This window comes from Chelonia mydas, chromosome 3 (assembly GCF_015237465.2).
Source record: "Chelonia mydas isolate rCheMyd1 chromosome 3, rCheMyd1.pri.v2, whole genome shotgun sequence".
Taxonomy (NCBI): Eukaryota; Metazoa; Chordata; order Testudines; family Cheloniidae; genus Chelonia; species Chelonia mydas.
In genome coordinates, this window is record NC_057851.1 from 1559339 (window position 1) to 1581167 (window position 21829).

The 21829-nt window shown below is 55.4% G+C and overlaps 1 protein-coding gene across 8 annotated transcripts in view; it reads right to left on the reverse strand.

The window, feature by feature from the left end:
* Nucleotides 1–21829, reverse strand: part of MAPRE3 (microtubule associated protein RP/EB family member 3) — a 74815-nt gene that overhangs the window by 39802 nt on the left and 13184 nt on the right. Inside the window, exon 1 of one of the 8 annotated variants that reach the window (XM_043541974.1) lies at nt 19746–19838. The exons of 6 other annotated variants lie outside the window; for them this stretch is intronic. The gene's annotated coding sequence lies outside the window, so the exon portion shown is untranslated. Of the gene's footprint in view, nt 1–15722; nt 15874–19745; nt 19839–21829 lie in introns of those variants that run through there. One more of the 8 variants, XM_007062807.4, reaches the window with a different exon arrangement.

The following is a 21829-nucleotide window of genomic DNA, read 5'->3' on the forward strand; positions in this document are numbered from 1 at the left end:
TAATTTAAATAACTCCTCTCCCCATCTGGTATTTATCCCTCGGATAGATTGACAGAGTTATCAGAGTCTCGGAAACGGGTAATCCCATTTTTGACAAAGAGTGCCTCTTACCCGCAACCCTTCTGCCCAAGAGGTCCTTCCTCAATAAGTTATAACGACAACTTTCAACATTCCAGCCAGGCAGAGGAGCCCACCAGGTTTCAGGGACAGCGCGAGTGTCCTTACTTAGATTATGGGAGCACCCCACCCTGTGCTGGCCACCTCCAGGAGAGGAAGAACCCCAGAGAACTCAGTCTGGAACCAGATTGCTTTCTAAAGGGACTCAAATTGTCTCTGCCTTTCCTGCGACAGCTCGGGCCCTGCTGCCCCATTGCAGCGGGGGTTGCCCACAACCTAGCCAGGGAAGGGCGGTAGGGACTGAGCCTGAGAATTCACGGAATGGGGGTCAGACGAGAGCAGGCCACTGCAGCTTTCAGCAAGCGGCCCAGCAAGAGAGCAACGGCAATGCCCAAGAGCCCGCCAGCCCATGGGGTGAGCCGACGCACAGCCCCCAAGGGGAGGGTACAGCTCTGCCAGAGCTGAATGGCTGGCAGGGAACACTGAGCTTACGTGGCGCCAGCGCTGGGATGGGGCTGTCACAGTTGGCGGCGGTGGTTACAGTGCTCAATGGAAGTGGAGTGATTGAGACCGAGCAGCAGCCCCAGATCCGCAAACAGGCTCCCTCCACTCAGGGACCTGAAGTGCGCACGCTATCTCCTTGTCCCAGCGTGCCCCAAAATGTTGGGCTGCTTTAAAAAGAAGAGCAAACAGCTGTACGCACAGACACATCTGGTTCCAGCTGAGCGAGGTGAGGATGCCAGGGCAGCTGAGAAGGAGACTCATCCTGGAGAACGGAAACCTGACATACCTGCACCCAAGGGTCTTTTTACTGCCAACTCCTGCCTCCAGCAACTACAGCAAGCTGGGGAAGGGAACAGCAGCTGAGGAATCCCTCCAGCCAGCACATCTGTGCACTTGCGACATGAGACGGCCCAGAAGCGTCTAGTCCCCTTTTGAAATGCCATGCCTTCGGAGCATGGGACCCCGAAGCGGGGCTCGGAGAGTTCAGAAGGGCTCCGAGGCACAAGTGAATTCCCATGGCTGGGACAGATGATTTTCACTCCACATTCCCCTCCGGACCCCCTAGCGGGGATGGCATGTAACACATGGCTGGTGCAGCAGGCCTGCAATACAGAGCTCTGACACATCCACTCCACCATTTGTCCAGGGAAGGCAAAAATAATTTAGATGCCAGTTTAGGGAAATGCCAGACATGGGCGAGTAACTGATACCCACTCGCATTCACAGAAAAGCAGGAATGCAAAATCCCGAGTGTGATGAAGCGAGATGAAGGCAGCTGGGCCAGCTTGACACGGCTGTTGGCAGGGACAGCTTGGATGTAACTCAGGCTATACAAACTCTGCGACGTACGTCCCGAAAAGCGAGGCCTGTTTGAATAGAATATTAGGCTGCCCAACGGCGTAAGCGGCCTTCCCAGAATTAACACAGCTGCCTCCGTGAGAGCCTTAGACAAATGGACTGTGTTCTGGGGCCTGAGAAGCCGGTGGGGAACCTTCCCTGGCTACTTCCCTTTCGCTGACTGAATTCTGCCAGCTTTCATTATGCTCCTGGTGTGTAAACTGCACAGCCAAACAGCTGACTCAGCTGCTGGTGGTTTTAACAGGACCTGACACAGAACCAGAGAAGTGCAGGACTGGAAGGGACCTTGAGAGGTCGTCTAGTTCAGCCTGCAGCACTGAGGTAGTCCTATGTAATAACCAGACCATCCCTGGCAGGTGTTTGTCGACATAGCGAATGGTTTTCCAGGGCTCATACGCAAAAGGAAAAACCCAGCAGCATCTGGCTCTCAGGGAAGACTTGAGCTTGACCAATGCAGGGGGAATGACATGTGCTACCCCACCCCAGCCCAGAGCTGCAAGCCCCCGCTGCCACATGGGCATGGAGGGGCTGGATGGCAGCAGGACTGTAGAGGCAGGTTAGTTTTCTTGTCCACCCCGACAAACTCTCCAGTCTGGGAGGAATTCCCAGCTGGAGACCAAGCAAGAATGTGTTTGCAGGTGTAGCTTAAACTGCAGAAGTGAAGCTCTCAACCTCAGAGGACATACAGGGCATGTGCTCTTGACCTTGGACCGAAGGAGCGCCCCTCCAGACAGGACGGCTATCATAGAATCATAGAATATCAGGGTTGGAAGGGACCTTAAGAGGTCATCTAGTCCAACCTCCTGCTCAAAGCAGGACCAGTCCCCAATTTTTGCCCCAGATCCCTAAATGGCCCCCTCAAGGATGGAACTCACAACCCTGGGTTTAGCAGGCCAATGCTCAAACCACTGAGCTATCCCTCCCCCCTGGCTGTCGGGGTACACCCAGCAGCCTGGGACCGAAGGGAGCACCCCTCCGGACGGGACCGCTGTCCGGGTACACCCTGTCATGGAGTCCCTGGGCGATGCTCTGGAACTGCTCCCCACGAAGCCAGTCAGGACTCTGGGGAAGTCTCCTCTCTGGGAGCAGCCTGTCTGCAGGACGCACAGCTCACCCGGCTCCACCTTCCTGGGTCTGACCTTGGAGCATTCAGCATCCTCTGCCCCTCCGTGCGCTTCCCACAGCGAGTCCGCCCAGGCAGGGTCCTGGGGAAGCCAGAGGGTCCTGCCCCCCAACTCCACAGTCAGACGGGACTCTCAGCCAGCCAGTAAAACAGAGGTTTATTAGATGACAGGAACATGGTCTAACACAGAGCTTGTAGGTACAGAGAACAGGACCCCTCAGCCGGGTCCATTTTGGGGGGCAGTGAGCCAAACAATCACGTCTGCACTTCACTCCATGTCCCCAGCCAGCCCCAAACTGACTCCCCCTCCAGCCCCTCCTCCTCTGGGCTTTGTCCCTTTCCTGAGCCAGGAGGGCACCTGATTCCTTTGTTCTCCAACCCTTTAGCTCTCACCTTGCAGGGGGGAAGGGCCAGGCCATCAGCTGCCAGGAAACAGGGTGTTGGCCATTCTCTGTGTCCAGACTCCTGCACACACCTGCCCTCTAGGGCTCTGCAAGGATCATACACCCTTCTCCCACCCCCTAGATACTTAAGAACTGCATAGGGGAAACTGAGGCACCCCCACACTATTCAGAGGAAACATTAAGAACAGTCCCGCTTTGTCACATCTCTCCCCCTTCGAGACCGAACTGAGCAGGGTCACTTTAGCTGGCGACTGAGGAAGTTGGAACCCACCAACGTTCTCATGAATGCCCCAGCATCTCTCCCGTTCCTTGGTGGGAGTTACACCAAGCCCTTCCAGTTTCACGCCCTCCCTTAGGTCGGGGGTAGTCGATAGCACTCGCATGCCGCATGTGGGAAGGTTAATGTGGCCTGTGCCCTTTTGCCACCCCAAAACCCCCGGAGGTCAAACTGGGATCGGGTCTTCTCCCAGCGCTCCAGTCTGGAGGGCTGCAATTCGGGCTCTCTTGGTTAAGAGCCCCCATCTTGACCTGGGCCACATGCTGTTCACTTACAGAACCAGCATGGAGACATCCCTTTCTCAGCAACCTTGTCTCCCCAACAAGCTGGCCAAACACAGCCACTTGGTTATAGGACTGTTTAACTTTCTTAACAGCTTTCACTCCATCTGAGACCTTCTCAAAGTTATCCACACTGGATCTTTCAACAGGAAAGTCAGTGGATCCATTCACAACAGAAAATTTCCGGCTGTTAGGAACTGAAACTTTCTTGATTAAATCACTTTCACACCCTTCAGTTGCAGTAAACTGCTTGCAAAGACTCCATGAGGATTCCTTTCCCGAGGGCTTTTCTATGCAACAATTCACCCCTCACAGAAATTCTGCCCTCTTACCCTCTTCACCTAGGGCTTGCTCTAGGGGAACACTTTCCTGAGCAACAACAGACTCTTTCTGGGTCTCACTTACATCCAGAATCACCTCTGGCCCATCAGGCGGATTCCTACACAATCCCCTTTCAGGCGAACTTACAGACTCCCTAGATAAAAGGTTGGAAGCATTCTCCTTCCCTTCGCCACACACAAGTTCAGGAATCTTTTCCTTCTTGCTACAGGTTTCCACATCCTCAGTAGGTAACACAATCACAACACCTTTCTGCTCTCCTTGTGCCCTGGCTAGGGTCTCATCCTGATTAGACAGAGTTGCTGCACCCTTTCCCAACAACACACTAGCAACAGGCAAAATACAAGCACCAGAATTGTCTGGGCTCTGGGATTTTACATAGACACGAACTGGATGCGACCGAGTTACAGCGCCATTCTCCCGAGCAGACACAAACTTAGGACCCTTCCCTTCCTGGGCTTTAGCTGAATCCAGAACCAGCTCTGAGACAACTGCACTGCCCTCAACCATCACAGGCTGAAAGACCCCTTCTGTCTGCTCCACAGACAAAGAAGAGCCGGACACACTTTCTCCTTTCCCAGACACCCAGCCTGGGATCTCATTCCCCTTGTCCCAGCACACAGGGCTGGTCACAGACAACTGCCTGGAGACCGGGGTAGCTCCCTCCATAGGCAAGTCAATACCCCTGACAGACACAGGCACGTTTCCTTCACTCTCACAATTCTCCACCCAGCTAACAGGTAAGGTCCAGGGACACTCATCTTCCACTCTCCTCGCCTTCCCACCCTGCTGACTAGACACAGCCATCAGCTCACAAGGCTGCCTAGGCTCATCCAAACTTTCCTTACCAAGCACCTTGCCACTCCCCACAGATGCCCTGCCCTGCCTGTGTCTCCCCCCACTCAGCTGGGGTCTCAGCTCCCACTGTGCTCAGCGCTGCCCTTGCTGTCCCAGTGGGGGTAGGCAGCGAGCTCCCTGCTTTCCTCACTGCATCAGAGCCAGCGTGAGCCCCCTCTCTGGTGTGCAAGGGGGGCGGGGAGCATCTCTCTGTCCCACCCAGCCCCAGGGGTCTGGTTACAGGGAGGCAGGTAGCCTAAGCCTAGGAGCTCTTGCCCGCTGCCAGCCAGGTCATCTGCATTTTCACTGACCATTTCCCTCTCCGCCAATTGGTTCCCTGGATTCAAATTCAAACCCTTGGCCGTTACAGGAGCAGGGCCTGGATCCTGTCCCAAAGAGACACAGTCACCCCCCCAACAGGGTCTCGCAGCTGGTGTCCTGGAGAACCCCAACAGCCAGCCAGCCCCACCCCTCCTGGGTCGGCACAGGGATCTGGGCCACAGGCAGGGCGAGGGGCTTCGTCCCTGGGACCCTCACCCAGCTCACACAGCCCCTCAGCCTCTGAGGCTGCACCAGGCAGGGCCTGACAACAGTTCTCTCTGTCCCAGGATCTCGCCACCCCAGGAATGTCTCCCCATTGACTATCACCTTCCGCTCCCACTGGGGGTCCGAGGGGCCTGGCCCCAGGAGACTCCACACAGACATATAGGTTGGGACCAGGAGTGGGAGCCTGTCCACCTCCCCACCCATCTGGCTGATGGAGTCTATGGCCTTGGGACCCAGCAAGGGAGCTAGACACGGGGCTTTTCCGCAGGGTCCCCCTGGTTCAAATCTCCAGCCTGCTCAAAGGCAGTGAGGTGGCATCCACATCCCCCCGCTCCTTAACCAGGGGCAGCAATTTAGTCTCGAGGTTCCCTGTGGAACTGGCCCCCCGGGGTCTATCCCCACTCACCCCTGGGGGGTCCCCTAGGCCTCTCCGCTCCACCACCACCAGCTCATGCTGCTGCTGCTTCTGCAGCTCTTTCTTGGACTCTCGCTGTCTCTCACAGCCCTCTCGCTCTGTCGGACTCAGCTCCAATCCCGTCCATCTCCGATCCCCTGATGGGGCACCCGATCGTGAAGAGCCCCGTCTGGTCGGGGACAGGAGTCTTGGTGATGCCTGGCTACCACTCCAGCTGCTCCCAGATCCTGCTATAGCCCCATTTGGGGTCAGGAATCTGTTCCTTAGAGCGGTCATCCTCCTCCAGCTGCACGATGAACTGTGCTTTGGTGAACTTTCCAATGCTCAACCCTCTCTTTCTGCACAGGGTTACAATGTCCTTCTTAAGGAGACAGTGACAGGCCGTCACTCCGCTCTTCCCAAGTTGTGGTGGACTCACAAGCCTGTGTGCTCTCAGCTCCCCACGGTTTCCAGGGAGAACCCCTAGTATGCCAGCCCTTCTCGAGGTCACCACCTCTTTGCCAGGGTCGAGCTGCAGACTCCTCCGCCCCTGGGACCGCTCGCTGCAATCCCCAGGGGGACCCTGTTAGTGCCAAAGTCCTTCTCTCTCCCAGGGCCAAGCCGCAGGCTCCTCCGCCCATGAGACTGCTCATCGCAGTCCCCGGGGGACCCCATTACTGCACAGTCCTTCTCGCTGGTCACACACTCCCAGGGGTTAACCGCCCCCCGAAACCACTCCTCTCTGAGCCTTCAGCACGCCTGGTCCTCATCAATCCCGCTTCATTTTACTGCTCCCCCGTCATTTACTACAGGAAGCGCCATCCACGGGGTGCACTACATCCCACCTCGGCCACCAGTTGTCAAGGAGTCCCCGGGCGATGCTCTGGAACTGCTCCCCATGAAGCCAGGCAGGACTCTGGGGAAGTCTCCTTTCCATGTGCAGCCTGTCTGCAGGACACACAGCTCACCCGGCTTCCACCTTCCTGGGTCTGACCTCGGAGCATTCAGCATCCTCTGCCCCTCCGTGCGCTTCCCACAGCGAGTCTGCTCAGGTGGGGCTCCTGGGGAAGCCAGAGGGTCCTGCCCCCCAACTCCGCCATCAGACGTGACTCTCAGCCAGCCAGTAAAACAGAAGGAACACGGTCTAAAACAGAGCTTGTAGGTACAGAGAACAGGACTCCTCAGCCAGGTCCATTTTGGGGGGCAGCGAGCCAGACAACCCCGTCTGCACTTCAGTCCATTTCCCCAGCCAGCCCCAAACTGAAACTCCCTCCAGCCCCTCCTCTGGGCTTTGTCCCTTTCCCGGGCCAGGAGGTCACCGGATTCCTTTGTTCTCCAACCCTTTAGCTCTCACCTTGCAGGGGGAAGGGCCCAGGCCATCAGCTGCCAGGAAACAGGGTGTTGGCCATTCTCTGTGTCCAGACTCCTGCACACACCTGTCCTCTAGGGCTCTGCAATGATCATACACCCTTATCCCATCCCCTAGATACTTAAGAACTGCATAGGGGAAACTGAGGCACCCCCACACTATTCAGAGGAAACATTAAGAACAGTCCCGCTTTGTCACACACCCGGCAGCCTGGGACCGAAGGGAGCGCCCCTCCGGACGGGACCACTGTCCGGGTACACCCGGTAGCCTCTTGGTGCAGTTACTGTTTGCAGTAAAGTACCTATAAGAAAAATCAACAAGGAACCCAATAGCTCAACTTGCAAGCTCGCCCCCGGCGCAGAGCGCTAACCTATTCACTAAGCAGGGCTGGCATGGTCAGTGCTTGGACGGGAGAGCTCAGGGTGAGACTCAGCAACAGTCAACACCACGCATGCCGCTAAGAGGCTCTGCTCCCGGTGGTGGGGGTCTCCCCCCAGGTCACTTCAAGAACAAGATGCTCCTCAGAACCGTCCTGGCAAAGATCTCCTATGGTTACCTTCTGCCTCCCAAACCTTCCCCCTGCATTTTCAGCTGGATACAGTATTCTCCTTCACTTCCTGTCCTAACCTCTCACCAGCTGACAGCCCGCTCCCTCCTGGGGCCTCTGTTACAGCGTGGAGCGGAGCATGTAGGAACACTGACCTGTGGCAGGGAACGGCTGCCACTAGGACTGGCAGCTTTGGCTCAGCACCAGGCAGATGATCTCTGCCCGATTGCAGGCTACGTGGGGCAGGGCCGCTCACACCAGAGCTCTGCCGAGAGCAAAGTACGCTTAGGGCACTGTGTAAATCAAAGTCGCACGCTTGGCTCAGGACTCTGTAAAGCATTATTCTTAGAAACGTCGACAGGATATTTGAAGTGGCTTTTAACATTAGACCAAACCCCGGAACCTGGTCAGACAGCAGAACTGGTGGGGCAGAGCGGAGAGATCTCAGAGACTGCAAGGTCAGAAGGGACCATCATGATCATCTAGCCTGACCTCCTGCACATGGCAGGCCACAGAACCCCCCCCCCGTGATAGACCCCTGACCGAGTCACTGACATCCTCAAATCAGGATGTAGAGACTTCACGTGACAGAGACTCCACCATTCACACTAGTTCAAACCAGCGAGTGACCTGGGCCCCAGGCTGCAGAGGGAGGCGAAACCCCCCCAGGGTCCCTGCCAAGCTGACCCGGGGAAAATTCCTTCCCCACCCTAAATCCGGGGATCAGTTAGACCCTGGGCACGTGGGTGAGACCCACCAGCCAGACACCTGGGGAAGAATTACGTAAGAAACATAAGAATGGCCCTACTGGGTCAGACCAAAGGCCCATCTAGCCCGGTATCCTGTCTACCGACACTGGCCAGTGCCAGGTGCCCCACAGGGAATGAACAGAACAGGTAAACACCAAGTAATTCTCTGCAATAACTCGGAGCCCTTCCCCCCGGTGCCCCATCACCGGCCGTTGGGGAGATTTCCTGCTAGCGGTCGCAGATCAGCTCCATGCCATCGTAGGCAGCCCCATCGGCAGCCCCATCACACCACCCCCTCCATAAACCGATCACGCTCAGGCTGGAAGCCAGTTCGGGGTTTTGCCCCACTGCTCCCCTTGGGCGGCTGCTCCAGAACTTCACTCCTCTGGTGGTGAGAAACCTCCATCCAATTGCAAGTCTGAACCTGCTGATGGCGTCTCTAGCCATGTGTTCCTGTGCCCACGTGGGCGCTTTGCTTCAGTAACCCCTCTCCCAGCCCGGTGTTTCTCTCGAGTAGGGAAGCGATGCGCTTATAACCAGCAACGTCCTTGCCGTGGCCAGAAGCTCCTCCCAGCCCTGTGGCGCAGGCAGTTGCCGTTCTGAAGCCAGCACTTCGGAGGGACCTTGCTACAGGAGGCAGAGCGTGGACGCAAGGCAGCGACGAGCCCCTGATCCAGAGGGCCTGGCAGAGAGGACACGCCGAGGCTCCCTGCTGGCCTGAGGGGCGCAGCCTGTCCTAGTTTATCTGGGGCCAGCGGGATAAGCGGCCCGGGTGAGACTCTGGCGTGTTTCAGGCTTTGGAGCCCGGAGCTGGAGACGGGGGATGGAAACCCCTGGGCAGTACTACCAGCTGTGGGGCTGGAGGCGAGAGCGACCGGACGGCAGGCTGGAGCAGCAAAGGCCACACTGTGGGGGCAGAGGTGGCTGGGAACATGGGGCGAGATGGCAGTTGTTGTGTTTAACCTGCTCTCCCCTCATACCCACCCACCATACTGGCCCCAGGGGGGCTAACGAAGGGCAGGTCCTGGCAGCGATGGGGGAGCTGTAAGGAGCGAAAGCCAGAGGCCCCCACTGCACCTGCCCCCCACCTTCGGGGTGGGCTGGTGTACTGCCGTAGTCACAGCGCTGCAGCCCCCACACGGCCATAGGCACTGAGGTGGAGGGGGGCTTGCAGCCATGCTGCTTGCTACGGTTCCTGGGTAAGCAGCCCTGTGCAGCGCAGCCACTGGGGTTTGCACTGCTGGAGTTATTGCCAACGGGGCTCAGCACTCCCCGGCTCCTCCGATCACGTTCAGTCTGATCCCCTTCCGTCCCCCAACTCCTGGCTGGTCTGTTCTCCCTAGATCTGCGAGCAGCCAGGCTGGCTGCAGGGGAACGGGACTAACAAGGTGGGGAGTGTGCGATGGGACAGGACAGAGTCAGGTCCCGCCCAGGGATACAGGGAAGCTGGGCACAGGAGGCCTCTTCGGGGTGGACAGAAGCACCACTCCGGGCTCCAGCTGCGATGCAGCTTCCCTGGCAGGCTGGGCTCTAGCAGAGAAACTAGGCCTTTCTCCGAGGGTCGCAGCCCCTGCCCCTCCCAGCTTGTCTGTTAGATTCAACCGGGCCTCTTCCCAGCTAGACCATGAGTGCTCTGGGGCAAGGCCCAGGTCTCGCCTCCTGCGTGTACATCGCCAACGGGGCCCAGTCCTGGCAGGGGACTTTGGAAAGGTGCTGCAAACCAAAGGACCTCTGCACCAGGTGTTAGCTGGTGGGAGAGGAGAGGGGTGCAGGAGTGCCTAGGTATTAGCCAGTACGGGGAGCGGTGGGGAGTCCAGGCCCCGGGAATTAGCCGGTGAGGGCTCTGTAAGACCCCAGGTTTGTGACCAAGCGACGAAGGGGCACTGAAGCACTGTTCTGGAGCCCTGGAGCCCAGATCCCACCTAAATACCAGCCATAGCTCATGGCACATTCATTTCAGGGGAGGGCACAGCACATTTCCCTTCCATTTCCACAGGACAGCAGTTCCCAGGCTGGGGGCTCCAGGCTCCCTCCCCCACTCACTGCGTGGGGCCTGCAGGGTGAGACGCTTGCACCAGGCCTCGCTCTAGCCAGCGCAGGTCCCGATTTATCCTCACAGTAGCTCACTGCACCTGAACACACCAAACGGAAACTGGTGAAGTAGCCAGCCGGTGGTCTGAGGGGAACAGCTCCCCGAGGGGAACCAGCCCGTGCAGACACTAGAGCAGCAGGCCTGCTGCAGCTCAGGCTACGACAGAGGGGAGGCCTGAAAGCTGCAGGGTAGAGGGGACCTACGGTAATTGCTGGATGTGCAGAGCACGTGCCAGGCACTGGGAGACCCAAGAGGGACCCTGGGCAGAGAGCAGAGCACGGCGAAAGCCCGGTAGCCATCTTCCCCACTCAGACCCCAAGGGGAAGGGGTCTTCAAGCTCCCAGAGAGGGCAGGGTGGAGCTCCTGGTGGCTGCAGAGCAAGGGGCACAGAGATCCTGTGATCCCAGGTCAGGCCTCCTCCAAGGGGCACCACTGTTCCTGTTTCTGGGGGCAGGTGGCTGGAGAGCAGAGCCCAAAGCACACAGGCTACTCTCTGCCCGCAGATCTCATCTCATTCGGGTGTAATGGGAGCGGATAAAGAGAACAGTTGAGGGGAAAGTGAGGCGTGGGGATCTGCAGCCTCTGTCTGTGGTTTCTTAGCACCAGGAAAAGGATAAGACAGGAGTATGGGGGCGAGGGGGAATCTCACCACCGCTAAGCCAGAGCTCACAGGGTAGCATAGCAGCTCACTTTAGTTAGGCATCTCTGCCTGTATTAGAAATCAGGGCCTCGGGGTGCTGGGCTCCGCACAGACACAGAATGTCTCCAGTGTACTGTCTACATCCAAACAGTGTGCTCCACGCTCCAGCGCCGAGACCTCTACGCGAGACCGAGCATCTCTGCGGGACCCCCTGCTACCCAAGCAGCATCGCCAGCTCCCTCGCCACCACAGGGCTGGGGACATCAGCTCCGCCGCTGGTGGTCTCAGCAGCAGGGCATCTGGGTCCGCACTGCAGTGAAGGACAGTCATGGAGGCTGGATCTCCTTGGTCTTGCTAAGCAAGGGGTGGATTAAGACTGACCTAGAGATCCCTCCAATACCCCCGACAGTTCCCAGGCAGGTCAGACACAGATTACATTCTCCGAAACAGGACTCAGTTAACGTAGGTCACTTTGCCCATCACTAAATGCAGCCACCGCAGGGCTGGTATGAGGCAGCTGTTTACCAGCTGCACAGCAAGTAAATACCATAGCGAAGGAAAGGAGGCCAGAAGCTGCGGGAGACACAACTGCCTGAAGAGGGGTCTGGGCAGGACACCAGGGTTCATTCTCCTGTACTCTGATGAAGAGCTCATGGGATCTCTAACTACCACAAGCCAAGAGGACATTGATTCTACAGACAGCGCCCTCCCTAGTCCAGAATGCCCGGCCCCATGCCAGGGCAGTGTTCAGTAGGGACACCTCCTCAGCACACTGCCCGGTGAACGCTGCCACAGCACAGTGACACAGGGCTGTCTCCCGGGCGCCCCGCTGGCATTCGCCATCACACGCTCCCACCGCCACTACCCTGCACCACCGCCGGGGCTCTGCCCCACCACCGGTGATGGTACATTTGTAACTGTTTACGTGGAAGAGGGTGACTAGGAGAGAGGGCTTAGGCACTGTTAGCTGCCAAAGCAGCTGGGAAAGACGTGTGCCCCTCTGTCCCACCAGCTCGCCCCACACCATCGGGATCCACACCCCAGTTTCGGAGCCACTGGCTTGGAAGTCACTTCTCCAAGTAAAACCCAACCCAACCCTGTGTCACACAGGGGGCCAGAGCAGATGACCACAACAGGCCCTTCTGGCCACGGGAGCTACGACTCCCTGTTAGGCTGAGAGATGCAGCAAGCTCAGTTTGCAGCCTCTGCTCAGGCCCAGCCGCACGGACGATGGATCAGGCCCCGGGGGCTGCACTGCAGATCCCCGTCTGTCTTGCTTTCTGCATACCCTCGCCGTAGGCCACCCCAAAAAACCACAGCCCTAGAGTGCATTCCATCCTCCCAGCGACGGAGGCCTGCTGTATATTAAGCTGTCTGCTGCGTCTACTACAACTTGTCTTTTGCAAGCACAGATCATCCCTTTCTGCGGCACTTCACTGCAATCAGACAAAAGAAGAGATGCCTGGACACAGCAGCACATGGCTCAGCACGGCAGCTCGGGGCTCCTTCACATGCTAGTGACAACACCGATCCCTCCCCTCCCCAGCACAGAGCCAGCAGATCTGTCTCCATCCATCCACTCTACAACTCTGCTGTTCCAGTTTACCCAGCCGACAGCCGCTGTCCTGCCGAGGCTGTGTTCAGTGGGTGACGACTAGGAGAAGCTTCAGAGCGAGCGAGGGCGTTGTAAGTGTATGAAAAAGCCACCACCAGCTGGCCCAGCTCCAGGGTTTAACTAATAGAGGAGGACACCTGCTGAGTCAGGCACACCACAGAGGGAGGAGCACTGCAGCAGGGCCAGAGACCCGGAATTAGCAGGAAAGCCTGCGAAGGTGGACCCACTCCCAGCAGCTGGGGCAGCCAGTCACATCCCCTCTGCTCAAAGCTCCTCTCGTCCACAGGCTGAGAGCAACCACCTGTCCTGCCTGGCCCAGGGAGGATGGAGCCAGTGGTTTCCACCACCTACAAGTGCTGCCCTGATGATCTTTGCCTTCCCTGAATCCTGGGGTCAAACTGCAGCCAGAGGAGTTCCACAAATGGGCTCCCCACATACAGAGACTACAATTCCCAGCATGCAGGGTTCCCTCTTGATCTCTGCAGCCTCCACTACGATCAGAAAGGAGCACTGTGCTGTGTGTCTACAGATACTACGGGGAGGGTGGGAGCAGTCTGCTCCTCTGTACGCAAGCAAGGCTCAGCTCTTAGATTCCCATGGCGGGCACTCTGCCCCTAAACGTCCTCAGCTACAGTGTACCAGAGACATCCCAAGTGCCCCTGCACCATGCACAGCAGTTACAAGTGAAACACAGAAGAAAAACGACCTGTTTGACAAATCCCTTCCTGTGACCGACTGGCTGAGATGGAGATCCAGAACACTGGTCATAAGGAAGGGAACAGCTGCCCAGGGGATTACAGAACACGTGCTGCCAAATATCTGGGAAGGGGAGACAGACAGGCCTGCGGGCTGCTGCAGTATGAAGGAAGATTTGCTCTCAGCAGGGGGAAAACAGGGAATAATGCCTCTTTGCAGAGCCAGGGTGAGAAATATGGCACCACACTATTGCTTCAGATGGCCAGACCCCAGTTCCCATGTCTGAATCCCCAGGGTGGGACAGATATTTATTCCTTTCGTGCAGTCATGACTTAACCAAGCCCCACAATCTTCCGCTGACCCCTGACCCGGCGTGAGTTAACGACGTGCTCTCCTTATCGCCCTCAGCCGACTGTGAGCAAGCCCAGAGAACAGGGGCTGGGGCTCGTTAATTTCCACAATCCTTCCCTGGTTTAACCAGATGGCAGATTCCAGTTTCCTGTCCCGACTCCTGATCCATCTAACCCTCGGGCAGGAGCACAGACTAGTCAGAGGTTTATTTTTGGCAGTTCCAGGGGGACGTTACAAAGTCATAGAATCATAGAATATCAGGGTTGGAAGGGACCCCAGAAGGTCATCTAGTCCAACCCCCTGCTCGAAGCAGGACCAATTCCCAGTTAAATCATCCCAGCCAGGGCTTTGTCAAGCCTGACCTTAAAAACCTCTAAGGAAGGAGATTCTACCACCTCCCTAGGTAACACATTCCAGTGTTTCACCACCCTCTTAGTGAAAAAGTTTTTCCTAATATCCAATCTAAACCTCCCCCATTGCAACTTGAGACCATTACTCCTCGTTCTGTCATCTGCTACCATTGAGAACAGTCTAGAGCCATCCTCTTTGGAACCCCCTTTCAGGTAGTTGAAAGCAGCTATCAAATCCCCCCTCATTCTTCTCTTCTGCAGACTAAACAATCCCAGCTCCCTCAGCCTCTCCTCATAAGTCATGTGCTCTAGACCCCTAATCATTTTTGTTGCCCTTCGCTGGACTCTCTCCAATTTATCCACATCCTTCTTGTAGTGTGGAGCCCAAAACTGGACACAGTACTCCAGATGAGGCCTCACCAACGTCGAATAGAGGGGAACGATCACGTCCCTCGATCTGCTCGCTATGCCCCTACTTATACATCCCAAAATGCCATTGGCCTTCTTGGCAACAAGGGCACACTGCTGACTCATATCCAGCTTCTCGTCCACTGTCACCCCTAGGTCCTTTTCCGCAGAACTGCTACCTAGCCATTCTGTCCCTAGTCTGTAGCGGTGCATTGGATTCTTCCATCCTAAGTGTAGGACCCTGCACTTATCCTTATTGAACCTCATCAGATTTCTTTTGGCCCAAACCTCCAATTTGTCTAGGTCCTTCTGTATCCTATCCCTCCCCTCCAGCGTATCTACCACTCCTCCCAGTTTAGTATCATCCGCAAATTTGCTGAGAGTCCCCAAAGAAGCCATCAATCCAGAGTGGTGGGTGATCTTGAGAAGGATGGGAACTGGTCAGGTCTAAGCATGGGCAAGGGAATCTCTGCACTCACATGATGGGTGTCCTAGACTAAGGCCCTTCTGCTTCTACATCTTCTTCACAGCCAGCCAGTCTAGCTTCCCTTTCTGGACTTCTCTGGGCTACTGGAAAAGGGGTGCCAATTCCAGAGCAGATAAAAGCAGCTGCCAAATCCAGGAGATTGGTTTCAAAGGTGCCCCCACAGACCTAGGGATCTGCCAATGCACCCAAAGCATCCCACTTGGCTGGCTAGGAGCAAGCCAACAGCGTCCGTCCTGGAGAAACGACAGGGTTGTAAATTAAACTTGAACACCAACATAAACTCACAAGGCAGGCACTGTACATCACCCAATTGCGACGAGCTGTCCAAGGCCATGCTCAGCCAGGTAGAGCAGCCAAGCCAGCACTGGGAAAACTGTGTGTTCACCTAGCCCATCCCAGGGCAGGCCTGGCTCACGTGCTACAGTCTGTCCTCTAGGGCCCTGGCCAGGCCAGTCTCAAATGGACCGAGCCACTAAGTCTCTACCACTGATTCCACTGATCGTTCGCTCTGAACATTGTCCTTGACATTCAGCCTAGGATTCTCTGTGGCAGTTACATCCTCAAGCACATCCCCCCACGCTCCACCAGTGTCTGCCAACCTACAGTTCTCCCCAAAGATGCCTTACCAAGGTCCCCCGCCACACCCCTGGAGGGTGAAGAGCCCTCTCCATGAAGCAGCCCACGGCTCCACCTCCATGTCTCCCAGGCACCTGGTTCTCCTCCACGTACGGTACCTACCCCAAAGGTGGATGCAGCTCGTCTCGCCTCCCGTGCTCGAAGGGCTAGGATGGGAATCAGGGAGCAGGCTGAGCTATTTGCAATTCGGAACGGAGCTCAATGCGTGCTCCGTCTTCTCCACGGTAGGACAGCACAGGCTGCTCGCATGCTGGAACACAACCAGAACACCAAAGAAACCTGCATTTCCAGGCACGGCCCATGCACCATTCATCAGACAAGCAGGGAGTAATTAGGTCTCTGTGCATATACACTGATAACAGAGTGCGCTGATTGGCTCACGAGGACTGTAAGCTACATAACAGAGATTACAGACGCACAGGTCGGAGCTTATTACCCAAGACAAAGTTCTAACCCCACGCAGAGGATGTTGTCACTCACCCAGTGCAGAAGACGCCTTTGCTACACCCACTTTGCGTAACGCTGTAATAATCCCACCCCTCTGGTGTGCTCAGACCTGCCTATTTTGAACACAAACAGTTAGCTGCAGGATGCAAGGAGAATCCAACAGGGACATTCCGGCTAATCACAGCCATTCAGTCTGATCTGCTCGGCTGCTATGAGAACTTGTGTACAAGCAGAAGACAAGCACCTCTCAAATTCATACGTTCCGTGGTTGCTCACACGCCCTCAACACACGATTTACTCAAGGGGTAGTCAAAATCCTGCCGCCAGCCCTCTGCTTGCTGCCCACTGAGACTACAGGTCCCGGAAAGCCATGCTCCATCTCGAGCCAAGCAGCCTCCACCTGGCTCACGATGGAGCAGGCATGCTGGGATTTGTAGTGGCAGCCGGTCACCCCTCCATATTAAAGGTGAGCAGCTCTCAGCAGCTCCATTCCGTGTCCAAGTGCAGTCCCTGATGTCTGCCCCGCATGGCTCCCAGCTGCAGAGCGTAGGCAGCCCATCTCCTCCAACTCAGCAGTCCCACATTCACATGCCAGCATAGCAAGGCTCCCTGCAGCTAACAGCCACCAAGGGATCTGCTGCCTTAATGCCTAGGCCCCCAGAAAGGGAAGGAAGGACAGCACAGTTAATGACCAATCACCGCTGGACATTTCCGCCGACAGACAACACACGGCAGAGTGCATAACACATGCAGAGCCCTCCTCCGACAGCCATCCCCACAGGGCCCTCTGCAAATACCAGAGCAGTTCAACCCCCCCCAAAGCAGAGCAGGAAACCCAGAACACCAGCCTCTGTCCTTGCACTGAAGTCTCATTAGCTGGGCGGGGCCTACTGATGTTCCCAAACCTCACCCCTAGCCTCCCAGAGGCTCAGAGAATGCCCTGTTTATTCCAGAGCCTGAAAAGCACCCATCCCACTCTGCCTTACTGCTCCTGGCCAGAGAGCTGACTGCTTAACTCAGACAGAAACCCCACCTAGGACACTGACGCCAGAGCCCCACGAGGTCCCTGGGGCAGCAGGCTCGCCCGGCAGGGAGAGGCCACATTACCAGCAAAAACAGAAAGGCGCGTCATTCATAGGATGATCAGGGCCCTATTTATTGTGCTAGGTGCTGTACGTAGTCACATTTATAAAACGTACAGCGATCCATGGACGTAAGAGCTGAGGCTTATTACAGGACAATGAGACAGAAACGTGACCCCATTACTGGAACAAAGCACTCTTCGTAACAGTCTTGTGGCCTGGCATCCTTTGCTCAGTTCTACCTCCCTATGCTGACCAGGATGCTGGCTGTCGTCTGGATGGCTCTCTCCACCCCAGAGGTGGCCGCATTTCTGAGGACCTGTAGGAGTAAGTGCTCTGAAGCGCTTCAGGATAAAATAAAATATTCCTTTATCAGCCATGGGCTGCAGTTTTCTTTCATACACTCGGTGCCTAGTTTCAAATTCATCATTGCTATTCTGCACCAATGACCTGCTTGAATTCTACGAAACAAAATCCGCCAGCGCCCATCCTAGAGAGTGTACAGCCAGGGCCCCAGCCCTGCAAAGGACTTCTTCACTAGGGGATCGAGCACAGGACCAGCGTATAAGAAACGGACACACAGAGGATGGGATGGACCTGGGAAATCCAGAGGGATGGGGATAATTTGGAGGGGGTCTCTCTCTCTGGTTACAGGTGGAGCAGGTGGTGACACCTGGAGATCAGTTTCCCAAGGACTACACAATCCACAGAGCTTCTTTCAGTAGCTTATAACTTTGTCAAACGGTGACCTTTCCAGATTACATTTTCCACCTTGAGCACCTTGTTTCAGTTGAGCAAAATATTTGTTTTGAAAATCTGAAAAGAAACTTACACCACTTCCAAGCAGGAAGAGACTGATATACATATACTCGCCATTATGTTAAAAACACTGCCAACTTAAAAACCAACCCAGCTCCAGCCGTCAGCAGGCAGCGAGAGGAACCTGCAGTTTGCTACAGAGACGCCATTGACTGGCCGCCCGAAGAGAGACTTGAGTTTAGGCAGATTACAGATGCACTTTGCGCAGGCAGTCACTGCTTGGTGTGACGGCAATGGGTTCCCCAGCGTGACACTGGCACGGCGTAGATGCGAGTCTGAGACAGAGGACGCAGCGCTGTTGTAGCCGGGTCTGTCCTAGGATATTAGACAGACAAGGGGGGGAGGGAACATCTTTTATTGGACCAACAGCTGTTGATAAGAGAGACAAGCTTTCGAGCTAACACAGAGCTCTTCCTCAGGTCCGGGAAAGGTGCTTCTCGTGACACTCTGACCTCATCCATCTTGTCTCCATGAAACCAAGTGGAATTTTTCATTCCTTGCACAATCCCTCTCAGTGCCCTTTTGGTAGCGTGCACGTGTGAGGCACTTCTCCGCACATCCACATGTGTGCAATAGGTGCTCAGGCTCAGTGCGCAATCAGCAGGCCAGGGGGACTCCTCAGCAAAAGATGCCCGCTCCTGTGCTGAGAGGCTGTCTCCCGTCGTGCGTGCATGGTGGGGCAAGCGAAGGCTGCCCACCTAAGAGCCAAGAAATGGCAAGTTAAAGGTTGACTGTGTTTCTGGGCAGCCTGCCTTCTCTAAGCCAAGTGTTTTGCTGGGAAAACGGGAGGGCAGGGACACTGGCTCTCACCACACTGCAGGGGATGCTCTTCTGAGAGCAGCCCAACATCCACACAGAGCAGGGCCTTGGTTTAATGTTGCCTTCAAAATCTCACACACAATAAAACACAACACGCTCCAACTGATCTTCCTCTGGAGGAACGAAAGGCAGGAAGTCCCGGCATCTCAAACCCAGCATCCCTCCACAGATCCCAAAGGCCCCGGAAACAGCTCCCAGCTGCCAAGAAATCAGTATCAGAGGCTGACACAGAAACTGTCTCATGAACCAGAATCTGCCACTTCAGGAACAACACGTTTCACAAAACTCCAGGGTCTGGGCCAGATCCAGCCGAGCCTCCCTGCACGGGCAGGGCTGGATAGACTTTGCTACCTGCTGCCAGAGAAAGCACTGCATGGGGCTCGACAAGAGTGTGCCTTCAACAAAAGCGCAGGGAGTGGGAGCCAGTAAAAACAAATCAGGACAATGAATCTGGATTCTGCCCAGCACAGTGGAAGAGCTTCAAGGTGGGATGAATCTGGGGCTTAAATTGGTGACAAGCTTGCTCTGCCGATGTAAAAGGTACAACAGAAAAAGCAATTCAGTTATTTCTGGCCTGCCATCCAGCCAGCACTTAGGATCATATCTGCGTCCCTCACAAGACAAACACATCCTGTAATGGCCCTGCCTAGCATTATTCCACATGGCTGGGATTTTTCCCTGGAACATGGAATGGGATAATCTTGCTTAAGTAAACTTAATACACACTCCTCTTTAAGGAGACGGATCCATTTCTGGGAAAAGCACGCAGACTGGCAGGCTGAAATGAAAGCTAGCCCAGCCCAGTGTCCTTCTCTGCCATGGAAGCAGACACAGATGGTTACTCGTCTGAGCACCAACATTCCCTATAAAGGCAATATTCCCCATTTACCTCTGTGTCTGAAACTGACAAATGTACCCAAACCCATTACACTCCCCCGTTTCCACACACTCCCCTTACCAGAGTCGGAAAAACCACCACAGGAAATACGTGTCTCCCCTGACTCGTAGCTCTATTTGACTGAAGCCTGTAAAAAGATCCAAGGTCAAAGGCAGCGTGACTGGGTGTAGACCGCAGGGTCACGTGCAACTGTAATATTTTAGAGAACAGGCTATAAAACATTTTTCAATAGCACCCACTACTTGGCTTCAAGTTAATTCTCAGCCTCCAAGAGACAGCTTGAGGCCTGGATGTAGCACCCCCGGCTCCCCCAGCACTAGGCACGCTGCTCGCATTTAACGAAAGACAACTAAACAGTCTGCACCAATCCCAAACGAGAGCGTTTGTAAAACAAGCTTTGCGCAAACTCTCCCGATACAAGGATCAGAGATGTGTGGCCCTTCCCTTCCCCAGTGCTATGGTGATGCTTGGACCATTACTGAAGGCTTCCCCTGCAACAGTCACTGCAGGCTTTTTTTAAAAAGTTCAGGATGTTTTAAAAAATCCGCTATTACACCCCTGGATGGCACGAGCCGGACGCTGCTCGGGACAGGCAGACTGAGTGCTGTCAGTCACAACACGACCGCAGTCCCTCGGAGGAAGGCCAGATGCATTTACAAGCAAGCCTGTGTCTCGCGAGCCCTTTGGGCCCGAGGAGGGTCACAGAATCCCAGCACTAAGGTGTCCATGCCCACCTTGTGGCCTCCTCCCTTGCCCAGCCGCTCGGGTCCTGGCCCTGGTGACAGACAGCATGCCCCGGGTGAAGAACGCAGGTGGCTAGGCTGCTTTCACCGCCCCACACTCCCTGCGGCGCAATTCCCAAGTGCCACATCCAGTGAGAGCCAACAGCTGCCGATGCCAGTCGGGCACGCTGCACCAGGCAGCTTCTTGCGAAATGAGCCTTCTGGAGCTGGGCTTTGAATTTGCCAAGATCCATCCTCCCCCGCACACGCTGTTCCTACCACGTCTCCCCAGTCAGCCTATGTCCTGCATCCCAGCTCACACCACATTTGGTTCAAGTTTCTCCTCACTTGCAGTGTTCTCCATAGGGCAGCTCTGCCTGCCTCTGCCATCCTCCTGCTGCAGGTGCCTCTGCAGCACTTCTCTCCCGACTGCTCACTTTGTCTCCTCCAGAACCCATACCTGCCTACATGCAGCCCCATTCATTGGCACAGTAGCCACCCCAGCTCCCCCTTCACACCCCACAAAATCAGTGTTTTTGCTAGAGCTTGGCTCTGTCTTCCATTAATGTGGTGCCCAGAACAGAGCACCATGTCCCAGGTGGGGTGTCAGCCCTGCTATATTTTGGCTTGCTAACCCTACTGGCTGTGCGCCTGGTGCTGTACAAAATAGAGCGGGTGACAATCCCTGCCCCCAAGAGCTCACAGACAAAACAATCGTGACCAGAGGCTGGGGCCAGGGGTTGGAGGACGAGTGTGACAACAGCTCTTATTGAGGGCACACACCACAGAAGAAGCGACTCTCACAAGTGGTTTGAAGCAAGAAAGGTTTCAGAGTAGCAGCCGTGTTAGTCTGTATTCGCAAAAAGAACAGGAGGACTTGTAGCACCTTAGAGACTAACCAATTTATTTGAGCATGAGCTTTCGTGAGCTACAGCTCACTTCATCGGATGCATACAGTGGAAAATACAGTGGGGAGATTTATATACATAGAGAACATGAAACAATGGGTGTTACCATACACACTGTAAGGAGAGTGATCACTTAAGGGGAGCTATTACCAGCAGGAGAGCGGGGGGGGGGGGGAAGGGGGTGGAGAAACCTTTTGCAGTGATAATCAAGGTGGGCCATTTCCAGCAGTTGACAAGAACATCTGAGGAACAGTGGGGGGGTGCGGGGGGGGGGGAATAAACATGGGGAAATAGTTTTACTTTGTGTAATGACCCATCCACTCCCAGTCTCTATTCAAGCCTAAGTTAATGGTATCCAGTTTGCAAATTAATTCCAATTCAGCAGTCTCTCGTTGGAGTCTGTTTTTGAAGTTTTTTTGTTGAAGAATTGCCACTTTTAGGTCTCTAATCGAGTAACCAAAGAGACTGAAGTGTTCTCCGACTGGTTTTTGAATGTTATAATTCTTGACATCTG